Genomic DNA, 26101 nt, shown 5'->3' on the forward strand with positions numbered 1-26101 from the left:
GCCAACTGACATAACTTTAAAGATTCCTGTCCAATTTCTTGCTTTATATTTCCAACTCTGTGGAATGGTCCATCTAAATGGACATTTTTATCCTTTCCACCTTTGCATTTAAGGCCAGGACAGCCTATAATGTGAAATCTTGGAATGTGAGAGTGAAGGGGGCAGGCAAGTAATTTGCCTTTCTTTAATTGTAGACTAGACCACTTAAAATTCTATTACATAAGAAAACTATTGTTCACTTTGGTGCATAATTCAAACACCAATTGCCAATTTTAGTTTAGGTAAAAACAAACAAACAGATTGCTGTCAGTATTCACAGATAATGGAATTCTCATACAAAGTCTCTTCAATTGCAGAATATGTTTGCTTAGCTGGTGCTGCCCATTTTTCAAATCTACAGAATGCTGCTGAATGCTGACTGAGTCTGTAGACTCTCCCCTTGGGATGAGAGAATCTCCATGAAGTCATTTGTATTTTTTTCCCATTCTGTCCTTTTCTGAGTCTACTCTCTAATAATAAAACTACGAGAATACTTCAACAACCTTTGTTTTTCCTTTACTAGGTATTTCTGGGGGAGTCCTTATTCACTGAATTTGTGTAACACCTATGAAAACAAGTATTTGCCCAGGGACTAAAATTTGCTTTGGTATAATTAAAACCAGCTAGTGGTACAATTTTAAGTTACTAAATTTTCTTCATCATTTTTTATTGCCATAAAACTCAATTTGTGAAGGAAATTATGACTGCTTGTGTGATTATCTTATTGGGTATTATCTAATATTGTAACACAAACTGAAAGCAGTAGAAATGGGATAACACACTTTAGACTGGTAGAATAAGATTGACATGATACAAAAAAGGCACATTTAATTTTACAATTGGAGATCATTTTTACAAGGCATACAACTTACATGGAACAATGGGGAAAAAGAAAAGCTTAAATATTCTCTAAGTTCAGTGAATACTTACTCTAAAAAAAGATAAACAATGAAGCTATACAAGACTAAAGCTTTTGTTGAGCAGGTGTTAGGCAAAGAATGTTTATAAAAGCTGTTGAAAAGAAGTTCCCCCTTTGTTAAAGAACTCTTGGATTTTAGTAATGCTCTTTTATTAAAAACTTCACTATACATTATTCCTGGTAGTTAGAATGACACTAAATACATTGAGTAAGATGGTTGAGAGCACAGTTTTTCATTAAAGTAATAGTAAAATCTTTTCTTTGACCTGGTTGTGAGCTGAATTATGTCCTCCCACATTCATATATTAAAGTCCTAAACCCCTCAGCATGTGGCTATGTTTGGAGATAGGGTTTTAAAGAAGTGATTAAATTAAAATGAAACAATAGGACAGGTCCTAATCCAAACGACTGACACCCTTATAAAATGAGGAAATCTGGACACAGACAGGCATAGAGGGAAGATGATACGAAGACACAAGATGAAGATGGATACCTATAAGCCAAGTAGAGAGGCCTCAGAAGAAACCAACCCTATCAACCTTTATCTCAGATACTAGCCTCCAGGCTGAAAATAAATTCTATTGTTTAAGCCACCCACCTAGTCTGTGGTACTTTGTTATGGCATCTCTAGGAAACTCATATAATCCTTGAGACTAGAATTCAGTAGTTTCTGAATGATTTGCTTGGATTCTATGAAAGGAAAATGAGTTTATTAATAATTTTAAGTCATTTATAAGAAATTAAGATGTAATATCAAGTTTAAAACTAGAGGCTCCTAAGCATTTTAGTGAAGTGAAAGTGGAAGTCACTCAGTTGTGTCCAACTCTTTGTGACGCCATGGACTATACAGTTCATGGAATTCTCTAGGCCAGAATACTGGAGTGGGTAGCCTTTCCCTTCTCCAGGGGATCTTCCCAACCCAGGGATCAAACTCAGGTCTCCCGCATTGCAGGCAGATTCTTTACCATCTGAGCCACCAGGACAATTCACTACAACTGGCCTGGTAAAGGATTACGTCCATAATGAAAATGTAGTATATACATCTCTTAGAGTTGCTGTAACAAGTAACAAACTGGTGACTTAAAACAGAAATATATTATTTCACAGTTTTGGACTCTGAAATCCCCAAATCCAGGTGTTAGCAGGGTCATGCTCCCTCTGAAACCCTAGGAAGGAAGGAAAACCCTCCCTGCCTCTTCCTAGCTTCTAGCAGTTGTCTGGCTGTCTTTGATGTTCCCTGGCTGGCAGCAGCTACGTAACTCCAATCTCTGCCTCCATTACTGTGGGCTGTCCTTCCTGTGTCTATCTGGGTCACTTCTCCTCTTATAATGCTCAGGCATATTGGACTAAGGGTCTATCCTACTCCAATGTGACCTCAACTTAATTAACTGCATCTGCTATGACTTTATTTCAAAATAAGCTCACATTCTGAGGTACAGGGGCTTAAGATGTCAGCATATCTTTTAGTGTGACACAATCCAACCCGTAACACAGCCTTTAGGACAGCGGTCCCTGACTTTTGACACCAGGGACTGGATTCACGGAAGACAATTCTTCCACAGGTTGGGGTGGTGGGGATGGTTTCTAAATGACTCAAATGCGTTACATTTATGGTGTACTTTATTTTTATTATCATTACATTAGCTCCACCTCAGGTCATCAGGTCATCAGGCATTAGATCCCTGAGGTTGGGGACCCCTGCTTTAGGATATTGTGAATTCCTTGCTACTGGAAGGGCAAATTCAGGAAATTCAAATGGTTGTTTATTTATTGTTAGTAATCAAAAGAGTAGTTGTATACAGTTTGTTTCACAGATGCCATTAGCATCTGGAATAGTCTGGATATTTACCTGCCTTTAATTACTTCATGTTGCATATTGTTAGCCACTAGTGAAGTATGTGCTGATGGCATCATGAGGAATCTGAAGGTTTGCCAGACATTTTTTTATTAATTGCTCTTCTTGTGGAATGAATACCCTCTATATTCATTCTAGTCCCAGAGTCATTATTCTTTTGCTAAAATCATATGTTTATACCGATTTATTATAATAATTTATCTAAAAGAAATTTAGATTTAAAAGCTCATTTCTCCTTTTCTGAATATACCATATATTTGCTTCCAGGCATAAGGGAAAACAGACACCTTCCTCTTCTAAAACTTTCCCTCTTTTCAGACTTATGCCAATAATGATAGTCTAAGTGGCTATATATACCCTTGGCTGACCTCCAAGCTGCTACAGAACATATTACTTGGGAGAAATTAAAGATCCTTGTTATTCTTTGCAGAAGAAATCTTCATTAGCTAGGCTTTTGTCTCTGTTTCACTAGGAGCTACTTGAAACAAAACAATCCTACAGCACAGCACCTAACTCATTTATTGAAAACTTACGTGCCTGGCACTATTTAAAGGGAATTATCCTTTATTTTGTAGATAAGCAGATGGAGGCCTAAAGAGGTTAAATAATGAGTTAAATACTCTACTCCAAGAGAGTGTCAGGTAGAATTTGAATTCAGAAGTAGGACTGTAGGGCTTGGGGCTAGCTCCATTTAGTCATTCTGCCTTCTTACATATAATAGACGGCTAGCCAATAAATAGGCTTCCCTTCTGGAGAAGGAAATGGCAACCCACTCCAGTATTCTTGTCTGGAGAATTCCATGGACAGAAGAGCCTGGTGGGCTACAGTCCATGGGGTCACAAAGAACCAGACACGACTAAGCAACTAACAACACTGTTGGCTCAGACAGTTAAGAATCTGCCTGCAATGAGGGAGACTTGGGTTCGATCCTTGGGTTGGGAAGATCCCCTGGAGGAGGGCATGGCAACCCACTCCAGTATTCTTGTCTGGAGAATCCCCATAGACACAGGAGCCTGACAGGCTAGTCAGACATGACTGGGAGACTAAGCACAGCACAACCAATAAATACATTTCTTAAATTCATGGTAGGGTGTTTATATGGGGATTCCCTCTAATAATAAAGTTAAAGTTAACTGTCCATGACCTCAAAAACTGTTTTCAAGTTACTGATTTCACTCAAAGTAAAAAAAAAAAAAAATTCCCTTTCAAGTGATTAGATTACTATTAAATGTCCTTTAGGAAAAGGACAGGTAAACAATTCCATTGCCTAGAATTTAATTTTAGAGATTGGATTGTTTTGAGGTCTGTGCAGAACTCTACATTTTTTCTTTACTAGGTTAAAAAATTACAGAGCAGTACTTAACTATTGCAAAAGATTGAACTATGTGTCTTTAAAGAGCCTGATTATTTCCTTCAACTCTTCCTCTGGTCCTAAACTAATTAATATTTATATCCTACTGTCTGCCCTCCTACACTCCATTCCAAGTAGGAACAAAGTATATACATTTCTACAACTTGCTGTTTTTATTGAGCAGAAATATCATCCCAAGTTCATATGTAAAGATTTATTTTTAAAACAACAGTATAATTTTCCATTGTATAAATGCACTGATTCAACCATTTCCTTAGTGAATGGTTTTCAGGTCACCTGTCCCCTTTGTTGTTAAAAAGAGAGTTTGTTGGTCAAAGTATATGTAGATTTAAAGACAGATGTTAACAAATTATCCTATTTTACATCTTTAACCCTTTATAATGTAGACTTTCTTTTTTAAATCAGACACTATTGCCTTTTATATATGTTGGAAGTTTTAAAGCCTCTATTGCAATCTTTTACTTGTCTGTTATATCCAGAATAAAATTCATAAGAAACTCAGGTGATATGTTCAGTAGATATATAAATCTAAAAGAAGACCCATAATCTTGCTTCATGATTCCTTCCAAAGGGTAGAAAGGAGTTTGGAAGAAAATAGATCCAGGTTATATTTTATTATGAGGGTTCCATGATTTAGGTTGTCTCATGATCTTGGCGAGATTTAGGTTGTCTCATGATTGAAGGTTGGAGGAGAAGGGGATGACAGAGGATGAGCTGGTTGGATGGCATCACCAACGCAATGGACATGAGTTTGAGTAGGCTCTGGGAGTTGGTCATAGACAGGGAAGCCTGGTGTGCTGCAGTCCGTGGGGTTGCAAAGAGTCGGACATGACTGAGCAACTGAACTGAACTGAACACGACCTTGGGTTCCTTCTAGACCAAAACGCAGGATTCAGAAAACAGGAGAAAAAGCTTTCTTAAGGTCCCTGTGGAAAGATACTTTTTATTTTAACTAAATTCTTCCTCACTCTTATTTATTGAAAAGGTTGTGCATCCAATTGTCTTTGGCAATTCCATAAACTGCTGAGTGTAATTTTAGAGACTATCTCAAACAATGGACCTGCTGCCATATTCAAACATTCCTTGACTATCATAGCGTTCAAACCCTTCAACTCTTTGCTTAGTTATTCCAAAAAGTGACAGTCTGCCAGAAGTTGTGACTGTTTATCTTTCCCTGAGTCTAAGTACTTCACATGTCAATGAAGATTATTATGTAAGACATTTGGCTGTCCAAGCTCTGCCATCTGGGCAAAAGTATCTCTTCATCAATGTAATCAAACTGTATGTTGTAGAGCTGAGAAATATGCACATTCAAGATGGGACAGAAAGTTTATTCTAGTTAATTCTTAATTAGGTAAAATATAAATGTTTATATCAGTACTGCAGCATAGTTTAGTGGACAATGTAACTGAATTTGAAACTCAGCTTCACTTTGTAGTAGTCATGTGGACTTAGCAAAGTTAATCATATTGTCCAAGCTACAGTTTGCTCAGGTATAAAACTGGGTTATAACACCAGTATCTCAGGGTAATATAAAAGGAAACCAGATAGTAACAAAAACAAAATTAGATAAATTAAACTACATCAAAATTAAGGACTTTTGTGCATCAACTGGCATAATCAATAGTGTGAAAACCAACCCATAGAATAGGAGAAAAATATCTGCAAATCATAACCCTGATAAGGGGTTAACATCCAGAATATATAAAGAACTCCTACAACTTAACCACAATAAAGATACTCCAATTTAAAAAAAAAATGAGGAAAAAACTTGAATAGATATTTCTCTGAAGAAGATATACAAATGGCCAATAGGCACATGAAAAGATGTTGAACATCATCACTCATCATTAAAGAAAAGCAAATCAAAACCACAAAGCCACTGATACAACCATATACTCATTAGGATGGCTACTGTCGAAAACTTAGAATGTAAAAAATGTTGGCAAGGATATGGAAAAATTGGAATCCTTAGGCACTATTTGTGGGGATGTAAAATGGTGTACCCACTATCCTCAAAATTTTAAATTAGTATTTCCATATGATTCAGCAATTACACTTCTGAGTATATACCCAAAAGATTTGAAAGCTTGACCTTTAAGGGATACTTGTACACCCATCACTTCATGGGAAATAGATGGGGAAACAGTGGAAACAATGTCAGACTTTATTTTTTTGGGCTCCAAATTCACTGCAGATGGTGACTTCAGCCATGAAATTAAAAGATGCTTACTCCTTGGAAGAAAAGTTATGACCAACCTAGACAGCATATTCAAAAGCAGAGACATTACTTTGCCAACAAAGGTCCATCTAGTTAAGGCTATGTTTTTTCCTGTGGTCATGTATGGATGTGAGAGTTGGACTGTGAAGAAAGCTGAGCGCCGAAGAATTGATGCTTTTGAACTGTGGTGTTGGAGAAGACTCTTGAGAGTCCCTTGGACTGCAAGGAGATCCAAACAGTCCATTCTGAAGGAGATCAGCCCTGGGATTTCTTTGGAAGGAATGATGCTGAAGCTGAAACTCCAGTACTTTGGCCACCTCATGCGAAGAGTTGACTCATTGGAAAAGACTCTGATGCTGGGAAGGATTGGGGGCAGGAGGAGAAGGGGACGACAGAGGATGAGATGCCTGGATGGCATCACTGACTTGATGGACATGAGTCTGAGTGAATTCTGGGAGTTGGTGGTGGTCAGGGAGGCCTGGCGTGCTGCGATTCATGGGGTTGCAAAGAGTCGGACACGACTGAGCGACTGAACTGAATTGAACTGTACACTCATGTATATAGAAGCACATTCACAATATCCAAAAGGTAGAAGTAATATGAGTATCCATAAATGGATAAATAAAATTTGGTATATACATACAGAGGAGAACTATTCAGCCTTAGAAAGGAAGAAGATTTTGACACATGCTGTATCATGGGGGAATTCTGAGGATGTTTTGCTAAGTGAAATAAACTGGTCAAAATAAGACAGATGCTATATAATTCCACTTACATGAGGTATGTAGAATAGTCAAATTAATAGAGACATAAATGTGTGTTAATATATGATATTTGTTTTTCTCTTTCTGATTTTACTACACTCTGTATAACAGGTTCTAGGTTCATCTACCCCACTAGAGCTGACTCCAATTCATTCTTTTTATTGTATATTTTATATACAATATCCCATTGTATATGTGTACCACATTTTTTTTATCCATTCATCTGTTGATGGACATCTAGGTTTTTTCCATGTCCTAGCTATTATAAATAGTGCTACTATGAATATCAGGGTATATGTCTTTTTCAATTATGGTTTTCTCAGGGTATATGCCCAGTAGTGGACCTAGAGGGATGGGGTCGGGGGAGGGGAGAGAAGCTCAGGAGGGAGGTGATATATGTATAATTATGGCTGAATTGCTTTGTTGTATGGCAGAACCAACACAGCATTGTAAAGCAATTATCCTCCAGTTAAAATAAATAAATTTTTAAAAGAAAAAAAGACTAATAATAAAAAAATTAATAGAGAAAGAAAGTACAATGGTGATTGTTAAAGGCTGCAGGAAAGTGGGTATGAACCGTTATTGTCTGATGGGTATAGAGTTTCAGTTTTCAAGCTGGAAAGAATTCTGAAGATGGGTGGTGGTGACGGTGGCATAACAATGTGAATGTACTCCATGCTTACCAAACTACATACTTACTAACGGTTAAGACAGTAAATTTTATGTATATTTTAACACAATTTTGAAAAAAGCGAATCAGGTAATGTATGTATTGCAATTGGTATGGCTTCTAGTTATATTACAGCAGATGATTAGCATATAGTTTTTTTTACTAACAACAGTGATAATGTTTAATCTCAGTGGGTTACTACTTTTCTCTGATGTTTTATTTTTAATTAAAAACATCTTTTTATATATGTAAGTTTTAAAACATACAGAAAAGGTGAAATAGCTAAGTACACAACTATAGATCCTTAGCCAAGATGCAGCAGAATTAACTTTTTGTCATGTTTTAAATCTACCTATCCATATATTTATGTGTTTATGTATGTTTGTGTATGTATATTTGCATCTATTTGACTGATACGGTATTGGAATTTTATATATTATATGAAATATATTTTTACTGAATCATTTAAGCTATTTATTTAAAATAAATTGAAGAGATCATCACACTGTACTAAATATTTTAGCATACATTTCTTAGGAATAAGAATAAACTTCTACATAATCATAAGACTATTGTAATAACTAAGAAAATTATGTATCACTCATTCATATACAAATATTATATCCAGTTATCTCCAAAATGTTTTTAACAGATTTTTTCAAACCAGGATCCTTTTAAGATTTATGCATTACATTTGGCTATTCTATCTCTTCAGACTCTATTCTAGTTCAGTTCCATGTTTGTTTTTTTCCTGTGACACTTGTCTTTTGAAGAGACCAGTCTAGCTGCTTTGAGAAACATCACACATTCTAGACTAAAAAAAAATGATATCCTAAAAGCATGGTTCAGCTTGTTCTTCTATGTCTTCTATTTCTCTAAAGCTGGAAGTTAGCTCTAAAACCTTGATGATATTCATATAAAGTATTTAAAAAAAAACTTTATTGAGACATCTTTGACATATAAAACCTATATATATTTAAGGTGTGCAATTTAATGTTTTAATACATGTGTACCTTGTGGAAAGATCACCAAAGCCAAGCTAAATATCTTATTCTTCACCTCTACATAGTTACCATGTGTGTATGTGTGTGTGTGGTGAGAAAATTTAAGATCTATTCTCTTAGAAAATTTCAAGTATATAAGATAAAACATTTTGGCAGGAACCACCTCACCAGTGATGTCTTTATATTAGCTCCCAAGAGGCACATAAAAGCAGGTTTTGCTTCCATGAGTTTGCTAAGATAGATCAATGGGGTAAGAGAGGGTTGTCAAATCTTTGTGCTATAAAGGATATAATGTGATTGCCAAGCAATCTGATAAAAACATGTGTGAAGCCTGCGTTTACCAGCCTTACTGCACGTGAAAGTGAAGTGAAAGTGTTAGTTGCTCACTCATGTCCGACTCTGTGAGATCCACGGACTGTGCAGCCTGCCAGGCTCCTCTGTCCATGGAATTCTCCATGCAAGAACACCGGAGTGAGTAGCCATTCCCTTCTCCAGGGGATCTTCGGGAACCCAGGGACTGAATTAGGTCTCCTGATTACAGGCAGACTCTTTAACATCTGAACCACCAGGGAAGCCCTTACCCCACGTGCCTTTAGCATTCTTTGATTAAATCAATATTTCATTGGGAGTTTTAAAATGGCGATGAATTAGAATTCCTCAACAATAAAAGAGCAAGTTACATGCTGAATTCTCCCTCTTTAATTATCAATTTTCAGGGTCAAAATTGGGAAATAGCTGTCTCTTCCAGTGGTGGTAAATGAGATTTGTCTTTCACTTTCAAACACCGTAGGTCATATAAATGTATAGCAATGGATTTTACAACAAAGTAAACAATTCTTAACAAGTCCACAGCTGATATCTTGCCATAATTTTCTAAACTGGGTTATTGTGATCATGATTTAAGGTAACAAACTCAGATCTAAGAAGAGAAGGAGCCTGTTTATACCAACAAAGGATTAAACAACCTTCTCTTGCCTTTTTCCTTTACCAGATCCCTCCAGAGTTACATCAAATTATTCCCCTTGGTTGAGAGGAGAGATTATTGTATGAATCTCTTCCTCACTCTTCTTTAGTGAATACTCTTTATTCCTTTTCCTTCTGCCCCTTCTGTTCATACAAAAAAGGCTCCTTACAAGCAGATAAAACCTACTCCTGGGAATACCTTCTGCTGACTTCCGATCTTTCAACAGCAAACCATTTTGAACAGTTGCTTAATGAAAGGCATAGACTCAGTTTCTGGATCTACATAGAGATAAAAAGCACTGCCCTTGTCTTTCAGGAGCTTATGATTCATTTTGAAACTATCTTTTGGAGAGTAGTAAGCTGATGCTCCAAGTATAAGAGAAATAAGCTATGACCAATCAGGAGGTCATTACAAAGATGACAGCCAGCCATTCGTAGGAAGTGAACATAGAAAAAGGTCAATTTTAAAAACAACATTATCTGGATAATGAGACAGGGTTAAGCTGTTCTTGGTTGAAGATTTAAAATTCTGCTGGCATAATGCATCATAATCTCTTTTCCAAAAAGTTGCTACTGCTTTGGAGATCTAAACATTGTTCAACCTTTGATGCCACTCTCAAAAATCAAGTTTACTGGCATGTAAACTTTATATGATTGATATTATTTTTGTTTTTTTAATTCGAATTTATGGTCTATTTAGTAGTTAGTACATTATTTTTTCCTAATGTACCAGGAGAATACCAATTCATCTTACCTTTAATCCAGTAAAAAGTAGTTCTTGCATTTTACCAAGATTTTCATTTTAACAATGACAGAAAGAGATTATCTTCTTTATAACTCATGACAATTGTTTTCACCATTCCATACTCACTTTAGATAAAGAAATTAAAATAATTGACTAAATGAATCTCCAAAATCTCACAATTCATAGATGACAATCTCATGCCATTTTCTTGTACTTCTTTTAGTTTGGCCATACCAACTCTTCTATCATTTTATTCAGAGAATAATACTAAGTATATTTGCATTTTCCTTTTCCATTCTTTTCTGCTTGTTAAGACTACAGTGACTCAAATTTTATTTTATCTTTTAAATTAATTTATTTTAATTGGAGGCTAATTACAATATTGTAGTGGTTTTGCCATTCATTGACATGAATCAGCCATGAGTATACATGTGTTCCCCATCCTAAACCCCCCTCCCACCTTCCTCCCCATCCCATCCCTCAGGGTCATCCCAGTACACCAGCCCTGAGCACCCTGTATTATGCATCGAACCTGGACTGGCAATCTGTTTCACATATGATCAAATACAGGTTTCAATGCTATTCTCTCAAATCATCCTACCCTCGCCTTCTCCCACAGAGTACAAAAGTCTGTTCTTTACATCTGTGTTCTTTTGCTGTCTCACATATAGGGTCATCGTTACCATCTTTCTAAATTACATATATATGCATTAGTATACTGTATTGGTGTTTTTCTTTCTGACTTACTTCACTCTGTATAATAGGCTCCAGTTTCATCCACCTCATTAGAACAGATTCAAATGCATTTTTTTAATGGCTGAGTAATATTCCATTGTGTATATGGACCACAGCTTTCTTATCCATTTGTCTGCCGATGGACATCTAGGTTGCTTCCATGTCCTGGCTATTGTAAACAGTGCTGCAGTGAACACTGGGGTACACGTGTCTCTTTCGATTCTGGTTTCCTTGGTGTGTATGCCCAGCAGTGGGATTGCTGGGTCATATGGCAGTTCTATTTCCAGTTTTTTCAGGAATCTCCACACTGTTTTCCACAGTGGCTGTACTAGTTTGCATTCCCACCAATAGTGTAAGAGGGTTCCCTTTTCTCCACACCCTCTCCAGCATTTATTGCTTGTAGACTTTTGGATAGCAGCCATTCTGACCAGCGTGAGATGGTACCTCATTGTGGTTTGATTTGCGTTTCTCTGATAAGGAGTGATGTTGAGCATCTTTTCATGTGTTTGTTAGCCATCTGTATGTCTTCTTTGGAGAAATGTCTGTTTAGTTCTTTGGCCCATTTTTTGATTGGGTCGTTTATTTTTCTGGAATTGAGCTGCAGGAGTTGCTTGTGTATTTTTGAGATTAATTGTCAGTTGCTTCATTTGCTATTATTTTCTCCCATTCTGAAGGCTGTCTTTTCACCTTGCAAGTTTCCTTCGTTGTGCAAAAGCTTTTAAGTTTAATTAGTCCTATTTGTTTATTTTTGCTTTTATTTCCATTATTCTGGGAGGTGGGTCATAGAGGTTCCTGCATGATTTATGTCAGAGTGTTTTGCCTATGTTTTCCTCTAGGAGTTTTATAGTTTCTGGTCTTACATTTAGATCTTTAATCCATTTTGAGTTTATTTTTGTGTATGTGTTAGAAAGTGTTCTAGTTTCATTCTTTTACAAGTGGTTGACCAGTTTTCCCAGCACCACTTGGTAAAGAGATTGTATTTTCTCCATTGTATATTCTTGCCTCCTTTGTCAAAGACAAGGTGTCCATAGGTACATGGGCTTATCTCTGGGTTTTCTATTTTGTTCCATTGATCTATATTTCTGTCTTTGTGCCAGTACCATACTATCTTGATGACTGTAGCTTTGCAGTATAGTCTGAAGTTAGGCAGGTTGATTCCTTCAGTTCCGTTCTTCTTTCTCAAGATTGCTTTGGCTATTCGAGGTTTTTTGTATTTCCATATAAATTGTGAAATTATTTGTTCTAATTCTTTGAAAATTACTGTTGGTAGCTTGATAGGGATTGCATTGAATCTATAGATTGCTTTGGGTAGTATACTCATTTTCACTATATTGATTCTCCCAATCCATGAACATGGTATATTTCTCCATCTATTTGTGTCATCTTTGATTTCTTTCATCAGTGTTTTATAGTTTTCTATGTATAGGTCTTTTGTTTCTTTAAATAGATTTATTCCTAAGTATATTATTCTTTTTGTTGCGATGGTGAATGGAATTGTTTCCTTAATTTCTCTTTCTATTTTCTTTGCAATGACTCAAATTTTAAAACAAAGCACATGAAAAACATTCTAATAATTTGAATTTTAGAGTAAAACCTTCAGTTTCTTTCATAATAATGGTTCTTGCCATTCTCTTCAAAATCAGGAAGAACTGAGTGAATAACTTGTGGGCATCCATTGAGATAAAATCCTTGGCCTGCCTTCTCAATTTCCTGTAAGTACTTCAACATTACTATCTGTTTAACATAAATAAGTAACTGTTTTACATAGCAGGTATCATATGCCAGCTCTTGTTCAAACTTTATCAACATTACTGTTATAATGCTCATATCAATTCTATATGGGTACTATTATTATTATCATTTTGTAGATAAGGAAATTAAAGCAAAGAAATCTAAAGTAACTTACCCAATGCACTACAGCCAATTATGTGGTAGAGCCTGTGCATTTATCTCTATCCTGTGCCACTTCCCCACACAGTGTCACATGTCAAATATTTGGAAACATTCACCTTAAACTCTCCACCATCTGGCCTACCTCAGAGATAAGGTTAAGAAAGTGTTACATATTGATGACTGAAGGACATGTTCCAATTATTTTTATTGTGTCTATTAATATGATTGTTCTTTATTTCAAATAATAAGAAAAAAGAATATTAAAATTACTCTCTATAAAACAACTTTTACTGTTGTGTTTGATGTCATGCCTTTTACTGATGAATGCTATAAGACTGGCCTCATAAGCCCATCACTGTATTTGACATGGGAATGCTACTAAGGACATTCTCTACTGTATTACTGAGTCCTGCATTATTTCTCACTGAGTGAGAAATTCCTTTTAAAATGTAGTGATATGAAAGAGATTTACTTTCACTGATAATTCCCTCTCCTTCACTTTTCAATAGTAATTTATAATTGGTCATATTTCCATTTTTTATTTAGCTACCAGGCATAGCATATGTAGCCTAGTCAAATATGTTTTTCTGTCTAAAATGTAGCCAATATTAAAAGTTTTAACAGTTAGTTCTTACAACCTTTGTTTTTATATTTCATACTTTGTACTTCTGTCCTCTTTATGTCTTGGCTTCCCATTTTAGCATATATTTTTCCTGCTCCAGTTTTTAGTGCACATGTTATTACTTTTGAACATTCTCTGTAAGTTATCTCAAATGCCTCATGGAATAAGACAGGTACAATCTCATGTCCCAGGGATGCAGAGAAGCAAAAGGCATGGTGTCTGATCTTATGAAGCTCAGACATTACATCATTGGAAACATAGCACATAGTCACTAAAATAAATTATTAATGAGATTGAACATGCCATGAGTTCCAAATGAGTGGTATAGATAAAAAATTTTATCTGAATCTTGAGTGAAGTCCAAGGAAGTTGGAAAAAATAGAAAGAAATAGAAACTAAGTTGGACACTGAAGAAAAGCTAGAACTACAATAAGAATAATATGGGAATGGAGGAAGACATTTTAGGAAAGGAAATTTTGCTGAACAGAGATACAGAAATGGAAATGTTTTATTTGAATAACAATGGATATATAAATATGGCAGAAGAGTGTTAGTTCCTTGCTCTGACATTCATTCTCCTGTTTTTCCTCAATTGCTGAATCTTAGTTTTATTTCCAGTAGACATGTATGGATGTGAGAGTTGGTCCATAAAGAAGGCTGAATGCTGAAGAACTGATGATTTCAAATTGTGGTGCTGGAAAAGACTCTTGAGAGTCCTTTGGACTGCAAGGAGATCAAACCAGTCAATCCTAAAGGAAATCAACTCTGAATATTCACTGGAAGGACTGATGCTGAAGCTGGAGCTCTAATACTTCGGCCACCTGATGTGAAAAGCTGATTCATTGGAAAAGACCCACATGCTGTGAAAGAGTGAAGGCAGGAGGAGGAAAGGGTGACAGAGGATGAGATGCTTAGATAGTATCACTGACTCAATGGACATGAATTTGAATGAATTTTGGAGATACTGAAAGACAGAGGAGCCTGGTGTGCTGCAGTCTATGGGGTAGCGAAGAGTTGGCCATGACTCAGTGATTGAAAAACAACGATTTTATTTCAAAGCCAACATGCAACCACATTAAAAAAAAATGTTTTCCAGCTTCACTTTTGAAACTAAGTTCAGTTAAGTATTAAGCTTTTGGTAGTGACATGTAAGCAGAAATGTTACATCACTGCATGGGACTTTTGGAAGGTCTCCTTTAAAAGAAGGGTGAAAGAAGGAGAGAAGGAGGACATCCTCCTTCTATGCTGAAAGACATAGAAGGCCTTCTATTACCCTACTGCCCAGAAGGCCAAAGAACAGTTGGAGCTCAAGTGGGCATATTAGACTTTCAGGATAAGGGCCACACATAGCCATGGAGCTGAGAGCTGAGAGCAGCTTGGGGCCCTGATGCCTTCCAGCAGTGGCCAGACAGTTCTGGACTGCCCACTTCTAGACTGTTTTTTTTTTGTGAGAGACTAAAGCCTCATGAATTTAAGAGGGAACTTTTCTAAGTTGCTGACTCATGCTAAGTGCAGTTCTTCCCTGATAAAACTAGTAGCTAGAGTAGAGAATTCATATAGAGCATAATGAAATATTGAGGGTCAGAGCTAATATTGGGCAAACAAATATGGACTTTATTACTGAAGAAAACTGATTGTAAGTGGACTTTCAAGGAAAAGGTTCTTAGTTGTTTTATTCAGTTAAACTTGTATAAACCAATTTTTTCAAGTGAAATTACATATTTTATACCAATGAGAAATATAGAAATACATACCTAGTCTGTGTTTATTGTTACTATAAAAATATTTTATAAGAGGACAGGAGACACATTTGGAATAATTTTTAAATGTTAATAGCAGCTAAGGAAATCAGGAATATGAGTTCAATGAAAAATATATCCTTTCTTAAGTTTATAAACACTATCTTCAGTTTAATAACTCATTTTATGGACAATAAAAATTGAACAGTAGAATTAACTTAAATTGAAAATCTAACTAGATCTACATAAAATTGCTGTACAAAAAGTTGTTTACAAAACTTAAGCTTTATAAAAATTTATTATGTAAAAGACCTTGAAAACTTATTATTAAAAAAGGACTTAGATTTTCTCTTAACTAAGAATGTAAACAATATCAATTTGAATATCATTTTTTTCACTATCCAGTTTTGCAAGCTGAGATTTACAGCTAACCCTTTAAAACATTTTTCTTGGTCTTTGCATCTTCACACTTACGTAAATTTAAGGAATTGTATTTTCTTTGAAACTTTATTAAAGAAATGCAAGGAAGATGAGAAGATATATATATGCTTTTGAAATCTCTCAATTTGGAGGTATTTTATATCTAAATGAGTAATGACTTTATTTTTCACAGCTGATTGACCCTTAATTTGTTAGCCAGGTGTATCACATTCCAGGTTTCTTATGTAGGTACCCCCAAAATAAATTAATAGTACTTCTGCTATAAAACTCCTTCCTCTTGCTGAAAATTACCTGAGAGTATCTGGTCACCAGCTGGCAGAGATACCAAGAATGATTATGAATCAGCTGCCAAGAAAATAAAGTTTCTTAGTCACTCGACTCAATGATCAACATTGGGACGGAGACTTTTGTGGTAATTAGGTAATTTTCTTACTTATTTCCTAATTCTTGACCTCAGCAACTGTTGTGAAATGGCATCAGTGGGAGTGATTAAGAATATCATGTAACAAAATTGGTTACAGCAGAAAAGAATGTTTCTTCATTTGACTGTTATAATTAACTAATTGCCTAATTAATTAATTGCCAAGCTAGACACTTCCAGGGCTTTTCACTCTTCAAAATTATTCACTCTAAATTATGATCAAATAGGAAGCAAAATTTATAAGGTTATTATGGATTTATTTCTATGTTGCAAAGCAAGGATAAATACTAAGCCAAGTCTAGGTGTTCAGAAAAACATATTTAAAATTTGATTGCTTGAACTTGTTATGCAAAGGCCAAGTTTATAAAAAATATTTGCATAGCAGTGCTGCAATTTAGAGAAGGTATAAAGCAAACTCATAACTGGTAGATGGCCTTAGACTGTTAACAAAGAAAGAAAGACTAGGCAAAATCACCATGAATTGGTTTTCCGTATTTATAGAAGTTTTGCTCAAATACAAACTTCAAAACTTTAAAGGCATACTATCAAAATAAACACCTAAAATTGATGCTTTATCCAGTTCCATGCTAGAAGTCATACCTTGAATAACTGGAAAGAAATATTTAAAATAAAACACCAAAAACTCACCTCTTATTCCTGTATCATAGCCTTTATACTTAGCATATGTTTTTATACAAAGTAATATATATTTGGAATATAAAATAAACAGAAATCTTTGTCCTCTCTCCCTCTCTTATTTACTATATTGCTTCTTTCTTTTCCTTTTAATCTTTATGTGTAGAAATATTGATCACTAGGAAGTTTCCCAGAGTTACATGAAATATAACTTTAAAAATCACATTATTAGGAGGAGTAGGGACAAAACTGTGGCAGATAGGGAATGAATGGAGGATGAATGGATGAAAAATGGGAGAATGAATTTTAAAACTGAAATTTAACAAAAGGTTCTGACCCAGACTGGTTATATTTCAAAAAGAGAGGATGTAGAAGTGAGATATAAATGAAAGTTTGTGGATGGTCTGTGTAAAAACAAGTCAGTGTTTTTAAACTTGAAGTTTAAAGTAAGAATGTCAAGTAGAGGATCTGGAAGCTAATTTTAACCATCCTTAATGCTGAGGAACCAGAGATCAAATTGCCAACATCTGCTGGATCATTGAAAAAGCAAGAGAGTTCCAGAAAAACATCTATTTCTGCTTTATTGACTATGCCAAACCCTTTGACTGTGTGGATAACAATAAACTGTGGAAAATTCTTCAAGAGATGGGAATACCAGACCACCTGACCTGCCTCTTGAGAAACCTATATGCAGGTCAGGAAGCAACAGTTAGAACTGGACATGGAACAACAGACTGGTTCCAAATAGGAAAAGGAGTACGTCAAGGCTGTATATTGTCACCCTGCTTATTTAACTTACATGCAGAGTACATCATGAGAAATGCTGGGCTGGAAGAAGCACAAGTTGGAATCAAGATTGCTGGGAGAATATCAATAACCTCGGATATGCAGATGACACCACCCTTATGGCAGAAAGTTAAGAGGAACTCAAAAGCCTCTTGATGGAAGTGAAAGTGGAGAGTGAAAAAGTTGGCTTAAAGCTCAACATTCAGAAAATGAAGATCATGGCATCTGGTCCCATCACTTCATGGGAAATAGATGGGGAAACAGTGGAAACAGTGTCAGACTTTGTTTTTTTGGGCTCCAAAATCACTGCAGATGGTGATTGCAGCCATGAAATTAAAAGACGCTTACTCCTTGGAAAGAAAGTTATGACCAACCTAGACAGCATACTGAAAAGCAGAGACATTACTTTGCCAACAAAGGTCCGTCTAGTCAAGGCTATGGTTTTTCCAGTAGTCATATATGGATGTGAGAGTTGGACTGTGAAGAAAGCTGAGCGCCAAAGAATTGATGCTTTTGAACTGTGGTGTTGGAGAAGACTCTTGAGAGTCCCTTGGACTGCAAGGAGATCCAAACAGTCCATTCTAAAGGAGATCGGTCCTGGGTGTTCTTTGGAAGGAATGATGCTAAAGCTGAAACTCCAGTACTTTGGCCACCTCATGTGAAGAGTTGACTCATTGGAAAAGACCCTGATGCTGGGAGGGATTGGGGGCAGCAGGAGAAGGGGACGACAGAGGATGAGATGGCTGGATGGCATCACTGACTTGATGGACGTGAGTCTGAGTGAACTCCAGGAGTTGGTGATGGACAGGGAGGCCTGGCGTGCTGCAATTCATGGGGTCGCAAAAAGTCGGACACGACTGATCAACTGAACTGAACTGAACTGAAATGATCTAGTTCTGCCCATCTCTGATTTTACTTTCTGTCACAGTTTCCCTTATTCTCAGGATTCTAGACTCACAGACTTTATTTCTGTCTTGGAAAATTACAAACTCTGTCTCACTTAAAATTTTACTTAAGGTTTTAACCTCAGATCTTTACTTATCCAATTTGCTATTTTAATTCTAAAAAGCTGATTATTTAGCCAGAAATAAGGAGAACAAACATGATTTGAAAAGTTCACTTTGGGGTATTGTATCAAAGTTTGAAAACAGTGAGACTTAAAACCTCCATTTTGTTTTCCCTCTGGATTTAGGTTTAGCCTTTTTTGGTAGTGAGGATCATCAGAATGTGTTGCCCAAGTAGTGTTAGTAGCTCAGTTCTGTTAGACACTTTAGGATCCCATGGACTGTAGCCTGCCATACTTCTCTGTGCATGGAATTCTCCAAGCAAGAATACTGGAGTGGGTTGCTATTTCCTTCTCCAGGGGATCTTCCCAATCCAGGGATCAAACCCAGGTCTTCAGCATTGCAGGCAGATTCTTTACCATCCGAGCCATGAGGGAGAAGATAAAACTCTTCAATAGCCTTTTGGAGTCACCAGAGTAGAAGTGTTGATATTGACTCAAACCCACTTCCTGACCTGCATAAATTTCTTTTCCAAATGGAGACAGGAGGGAGAGTGCGTTTTTTTTTTTCTTGTGAAATACTACACGGTATGAGCACTGACAGTTTAAATATTGTACACTGTGATTTATGGAGAAATGGAAAGAACATCTATCATTTTTGGAAATCTTTTCTCTTCAGCATGGCTCTTATAAATCATTCTTGTCATGCACTATGAAAGAACCATTGGCCATTTCATTGTTACTGTATTCTTTGTCAGTGTTCTGAAATTTTAGTTGGTTATATATTTGTTGAAAAGAAAAGATTGACAAGATCTTGTATCTTTTACTTCTGGTAACAGTACTGGTTTTATGGGGATTGAAACAATTATGACTGTCGTAGTATTTATGTGCTAAAATAATTCATGATTATTAAAGCTTCAATGTTTGTGTTTTTGTATTATTAAGAACTGGTCAAGAGTTAAATAGGGAAATACAGTGGCAGTGAATACAAATATTAAGTAAGCATATGAGGTATGTAAGTTTGGAAATGTCCAATATACTCTTTTTGAAACAACAAATATTAATAAAATCTAAACATAAAGTAATAATAGATATTAGATTCTAATTCTAATCTTTGTAGACTCACTTGTGCTTGCCTTATAAAAATTAGTTGTCAAACTGTTTCATATTTCTTTGAAAATTCTTCACATCTAATGAGAACAAATTAACAGAAAGATACTTGTCCCTTCTAAATTTACAAGGAAGAAAAATCCTACAAAATTATATAAACCATCAGTAATAAATAATATTCAACTCAAACATAGAAAAGAACATGAACATATAAAGAAGGGTGTTAGAGAAAAATAGGGCATCCAAAACACATTTTGTACTTAGTATTTAGTACAAAATGTTCAAACAACAGATTTTTATAACAACTTCTTAAAAAGAAGAGCTCAAAGTTTTGTGGCTATGGTAGTTAAGAATTTCAACAGAAATCATGTTGAAATGATTGCTACAGACTGCTAGCCATTTTCAATAGTTGATAATGAAGGCTTTTAAAGATATTCTTAAGTAATGAAATGTTAGCATAAAATTCTCTCTAGGAAATATACTGCTAAAAACTGTTTCCTGAATTATATTCTTCAGAGCATAGAAAAGTTAGATACATTATTAAGTGGACCAATTGAAGTAGGAATCTATTGTATACTGACTGCAAGAACAATCTAGAGATGATAGGGCTGAGAAGTTATTCTGAGATAATGATATAAAAATTTAGAAAACTGAGGACTAGATTTTAAAGTAACCTGAGGTAATAAGTATTTTTGATAACATTTTATTTATTCTTATGTAAGATGCTTTTTCCATGGTGATGATATTTGGTTTTGAAAGTGAAAAGTGAAAGTTGCTCTGTTGGATCCTACTCTTAATGACCCCATGGACTGTATAGTCCATGGAATTGTCCAGGCCAGAATACTAGAATCAGTAGCCATTCCCTTCTCCAGGGGACTTTCCCAACCCAGGGATCAAACCCAGGTCTCCCACATTGCAGGAAGATTCTTTACCGTCTGAGCCACCAGGGAAGCCCAAGAATATTGGACTGGGTAGCCTATCCCTTCTCCAGCAGATCTTCCCAACCCGGGAAATGAACTGGAGTCTCCTGCATTGGAGGCAGATTCTTTACCAGTTGAGCTACAGGGGAAGCCCTATTGGCTTTGAGAGAATATTAATTCTAACAAAGCTTTGTGGAAACACATATTTATGGCACCACTGGTTTTATATATTCATTAATGATATCCATATACTAATAGTCTGAGGATTTTAAGTTCAAAGCCTACTATATTAAGTACACAGTAAATTAAATGTATTACAAAATGGACAGAGAAATGGAAATAAAGGCTGAAATGAAAAAGGCTGAGTTAAAAATGACATAAACAGTATTTTTAAATGTCAGCTAATTATCATGATTTCCTAGTATCATTAAGTAATATTTTAAGAAATAAAATTAGGAAAATGCATTTGTCATAAGTAAAAGTTAATGTAAATCCATCTTTTAAATAGTCTTCACAGTTTTAGATCTTTAAAGGGATGATTAGGCTGTCATTATTTTAAATTCCTACTGTGGCTATTGAAGAGCACTTCCTAACAGGAGAAGTGTTAACTTCCTCCATTTCTTACTGTTTGCTGTTACTTGCAGTATTATTATATAATTAATCTTTAATTTATTTACAGGAATATTTTTAAACCATTTCTGCATGTCCTGAGAATGATTCAGTTAACAGTATAGAATAATCTATAAATCAATTTAACCATTTATAGGTAAACCACGAAGACTTAAATATTCTGGTGGCTTGAAACTCTGTTGCTCTCTCACTACCCCAACAACCAAATTGTCTTTAGAACTCAGCCTCATCACCATACTTTCTTTTGGTTATGGTCTTTGGTAGGAACCTTTAAGATGATTTAAGTAGATACTTATTTCTTAAGGTTCCTCTTGCTCCATGTTTGTGGATACTATTTCAAATAATTTTAATGTAGTCATATCTGACTTCTTCTAAGTCAACAATTTCATTGCTGGCAAGGATTTTAGATCTAATGTATATCAACTCTCTCATTTTAGTCTTTGATTTCCTTCTATTAATAATGAGTTAGTTTTAATTTTTTTTCATCTTTAACTTACCAATTCTTCTGTCTTTAAGCTTTCTAGCTAATTATAGACTGCCTTATTTTTAAGTCAAAACAATGCTACACTCAAAGGTAATTACCTTTAAAAAATTCCTGATAACTAATAATGACATTTCAAACATTTCCTTTGTTCTAAACATATTTTGGCAAACATTTTCTCAGTGCAAAGTACATTCATTCTCAATACATGCATGTTTTTAAATGGTGAAGAAAGGATTTTATGATTTTTAAGACAGTCATTTTTTCCCCCACTGCACTATAAGACATGTTTTTAAAAGAACTGGATAATTTTCATGAAAAAAGAAGTTAATTTACATATACAAGAATTTACTAGTTATGGTAAGTGGCATCTACATGGATTATAAATAATTTATTTTATTGTTGTTCTCGAAATCTTGATTCTATTTTCTTACTTCTATTATCAAATGCTCTGAGCATCTTGACAAAACATTTCCCAGCAGTGTGTTTGAAAAATGTAATGAACCTGATCAGACAGCATGCAATTTGTTTCCTGTGAATTAGAAAGAAACTTCACAAAAACCTCTCTCTCTTTTTTTTTTTTGGTTAAGGTTCTGTTTATTGTCTAGAGGGTTTTGAATCAATTAAAAGCTCTGAAGTCAGGGAAGCAATTACTGAATCTATTGAAATTAAATTTGTCATACAAGTCATTGCCCAGTTGTGACGTCAGGTAATAGATTACGTTTGTTCACATTTCTTTACTTTTTATAAGTGTTACAAAACAGATAGCATTGATAAGGTTTTATGGATTATTTAATATTTCAGGTCTTTATTTATACTTTTGAAATCTTGAAATCCTAACAGGGTATCTATGACATTATGCACATTCTTTGCAGGGAATTCCTTTCAGATTTTATGATGAAATATGGCTAGTGGGTGGAACATTTATTTTGGCAAATTTCATCCTGAAACCAAATTTTTCTATGGGATGGTAGCAAGAAGAAATTTCTGAGGCAGCTATCCAATACTGAAAGATGATGCCTTGGAAGTTAATAATAATGGGATAAACAAAGATAATGATAATATCATCAATCATTTATTGAGGAATTACTCTGTGTTGGGCACTGTGCTGAATGCTGTGCATGCCTTATTTCTTTAGTATAACACTATGAGGTAAGCGGTAATATTATTTCCATTTTATAGATTAAGATTTTGGAACTCTGAGAAAAAAGTTAAATAATTTGCCAAAGTTCACATGAGTGGAAGTGATGGAATAGGAATTTAAATGTAGGTCTGCTTAATTCCAGAGCCCACGCTCTTAACCACCTATCTAGATATATCATTCTTGGAGATACAAGCCTAGACCAGAAGATTGCTTGGCAAGGATATGCTAGAAAGGCTTCCAATATCAGCTGGATGGTTGAACCAAGTGAATTAAAACTTTCAAACCCTGAGAATCTGTGATTCTATGTTTATATCACTAAGAAATGTATTTTTATGTACCTTTAAACTTCAGAAGAAGAATCGTGACTAGAGTTTCATCAAAGATGGATTTAAAATCAGTTTTAATTTGAAACACTAAAAAGGAATATGAAATAGTTTAGAAAATTTGGTTCCAAAACAAATGTTCCCTTCAAATTGTGAGTTAAATTTAGTCAAAGAAAAATGGTGCAATGCCTTTGAAAGATGCCTTGTTTCAGGCCCTTGTATCTCATCTAAATATTGAAGTTCCTTCTCCACTGGTCTCCCTGCCTGAGACTAATTTCAATGTACTATTTACTTCATTCATGTCAATCACTACAGAGAGTCCCAGATTTCCTGGTCAATCCGTCTTCAGCAAAATCCTGATGTTATTGACTCCTTGAATTGTCCCTTTACCTTCTTGCTCCAGTGGAAACTGGCCTTTCCACAAGAGCAGTGCTTCCCTATAGGCTTCTTAGGTTATGGCTGCTTTGTATTCTCGGACATGACTGAGCGACTTCCCTTTCACTTTTCACTTTAATGCACTGGAGAAGGAAATGGCAACCCACTCCGGTGTTCTTGCCTGGAGAATCCCAGGGATGGAGGAGCCTGGTGGGCTGTCGTCTGTGGGGTTGCACAGTCGGACACGACTGAAGCGACTTAGCAGCAGCAGCAGCTTTGTATTCTACAGTTCTTGTACAGGTTCACCTGAAGAAGGGGACGGACATTCTCTTTGTCCCTAGCTGCTGTTTTCACATCATTCTTTCCCCATCCTCTCTAAAGCTCTGAACTCCACACCAAATTGCCTGCTGCTTCTTTTTACTGCTGTTATTAACTAATTCACAGGATACCCCCAATCCTGTATTCTCTGTGATTTTGGTTTCTGGCTCAAAATCCACTTTCCTTAACACTGTGACATTATCAGTAAAGAGGAAGATCAATATAATTGGCATCCTACTTCTTTGATCTTCTCTTCTCCAATGTTCTATCATCCATACAACTTCAGTCACCAACAGCCATTGTCTAAAGACCCTTATCCCTCTTACCATACTTTGTGTTTTCTTTCCTTCTCTCCCCTCCATCCTCAGCTGCAACTGTGTTATTTTTTACCTTATAAAAGGCTATACAATTTAATTGTTTTATTCTGTTTTTGTTTTCCCCCATATAGAATGTAAATACCTCAAGACAAGAGATTTTTTTTTTTTTTTTAAACTGATTGCAGGAAGTATTGGCTAGTTATTTTTCAAATCTTTCTTCCTGGGCACACAGGTAGACTATTTCCAGTAACCCTTATGATTTGTTTTGGCTAAGGAAATGTGAATAAAGTGATATGAGAAGGCGATGGCACCCCACTCCAGTACTCTTGCCTGGAAAATCCCATGGGCGGAGGAGCCTGGTAGGCTATGGTCCATGGGGTCGCAAAGAGTTGGACACGACTGAGCGACTTCCCTTTCACTTTTCACTTTCATGCATTGGAGAAGGAAATGGCAACCCACTCCAGTGTTCTTGCCTGGAGAATCCCAGGGATGGGGGAGCCTGGTGGGCTGCCGTCTATGGGGTCGCACAGAGTCAGGCACGACTGAAGCGACTTAGCAGTAGCAGCAGCAGCAGCACCATTTTGAGGCCTGAGCTCCACGTTCTCGCTCTTCCTCCATCTGCTCTATGAATACAGAGGATGCAATCTATGACTGATGCTCTCTATATGGAGTGGAGCCACAAGACAGGAGTAACCTGGGTTCCTGAATCACCTCCTGACGGCAGCTCAGCAAACATACTCACTGATCTTTTTACCCGACACAGAAGTAGAGTTCTATTAGGTTAAGCCTTGAGAATTATTGAGTTGTTTGTCATGGCAGTTAGCTATCCTGAATCATACAGTGTTATATCTCAAGCACCTGGATTGTGATTGAAGCATGATAATTGTTCATAACAGATTCATTTTTCCTTTACACTTCAATATGATGGAATTAAAGATCATAAAATAGCTAGCACTTGCTTAGCTAGAATTTCAAAACTAGTCATATACTAAGGCTAGTATAGCTTGGCTCAATTGCCCTGAATTTTGATGAACTATGCCAAGAAATAGTAGCCCAGGGCATGATTTCCCTGGAAAATCAGGTTTTACTCCAGCTGTAACAAAATAGAATAGAAATGCCAGTGAAATACTCTTGCAAATTAATCTCCTCCAGACTAAGTTATTTATTTCTTCTTTCTTAGTGTTTAATACCTTTGTTTAGTGCTCAGGGCATTTTTGGTGTACTTGGAAAGACCAATTCAACTGATTATCTACCATTCTTACATTTACTTTATTTATAGTAATAGTTTTCTAGTATGCTGAACATAGTTGAAGCCCTATTTTAATGCCAATCTTATGATTTTCTTAGATATCTGAGCTTAGAAATATACTGCTTTTTTCCTAGGAATCTCCAAGGTTTGCCAAACATTTACCAAAAATATTTCTCTTTTTATGCATAAATGGATAAAAAATTTGTTGACTTTGAATGACAATGAATATATAAGTAAAAAAGTTGCCAGGGAAAAGCTAACTACTATATAAAGGTAATACCTAAATTCAGAATAATAAGGCTTTCTACCTGATTTCATGTGTATATCAACTTACCTTAATCAAATGTTATTATTTGCACAAATAAAATTATATATCACAGACAACACAAACCATTTAATAACTCTG

The sequence above is a fragment of the Bos indicus x Bos taurus genome, chromosome 2 (genome assembly GCF_003369695.1).
Source record: "Bos indicus x Bos taurus breed Angus x Brahman F1 hybrid chromosome 2, Bos_hybrid_MaternalHap_v2.0, whole genome shotgun sequence".
Lineage (NCBI taxonomy): Eukaryota > Metazoa > Chordata > Mammalia > Artiodactyla > Bovidae > Bos > Bos indicus x Bos taurus.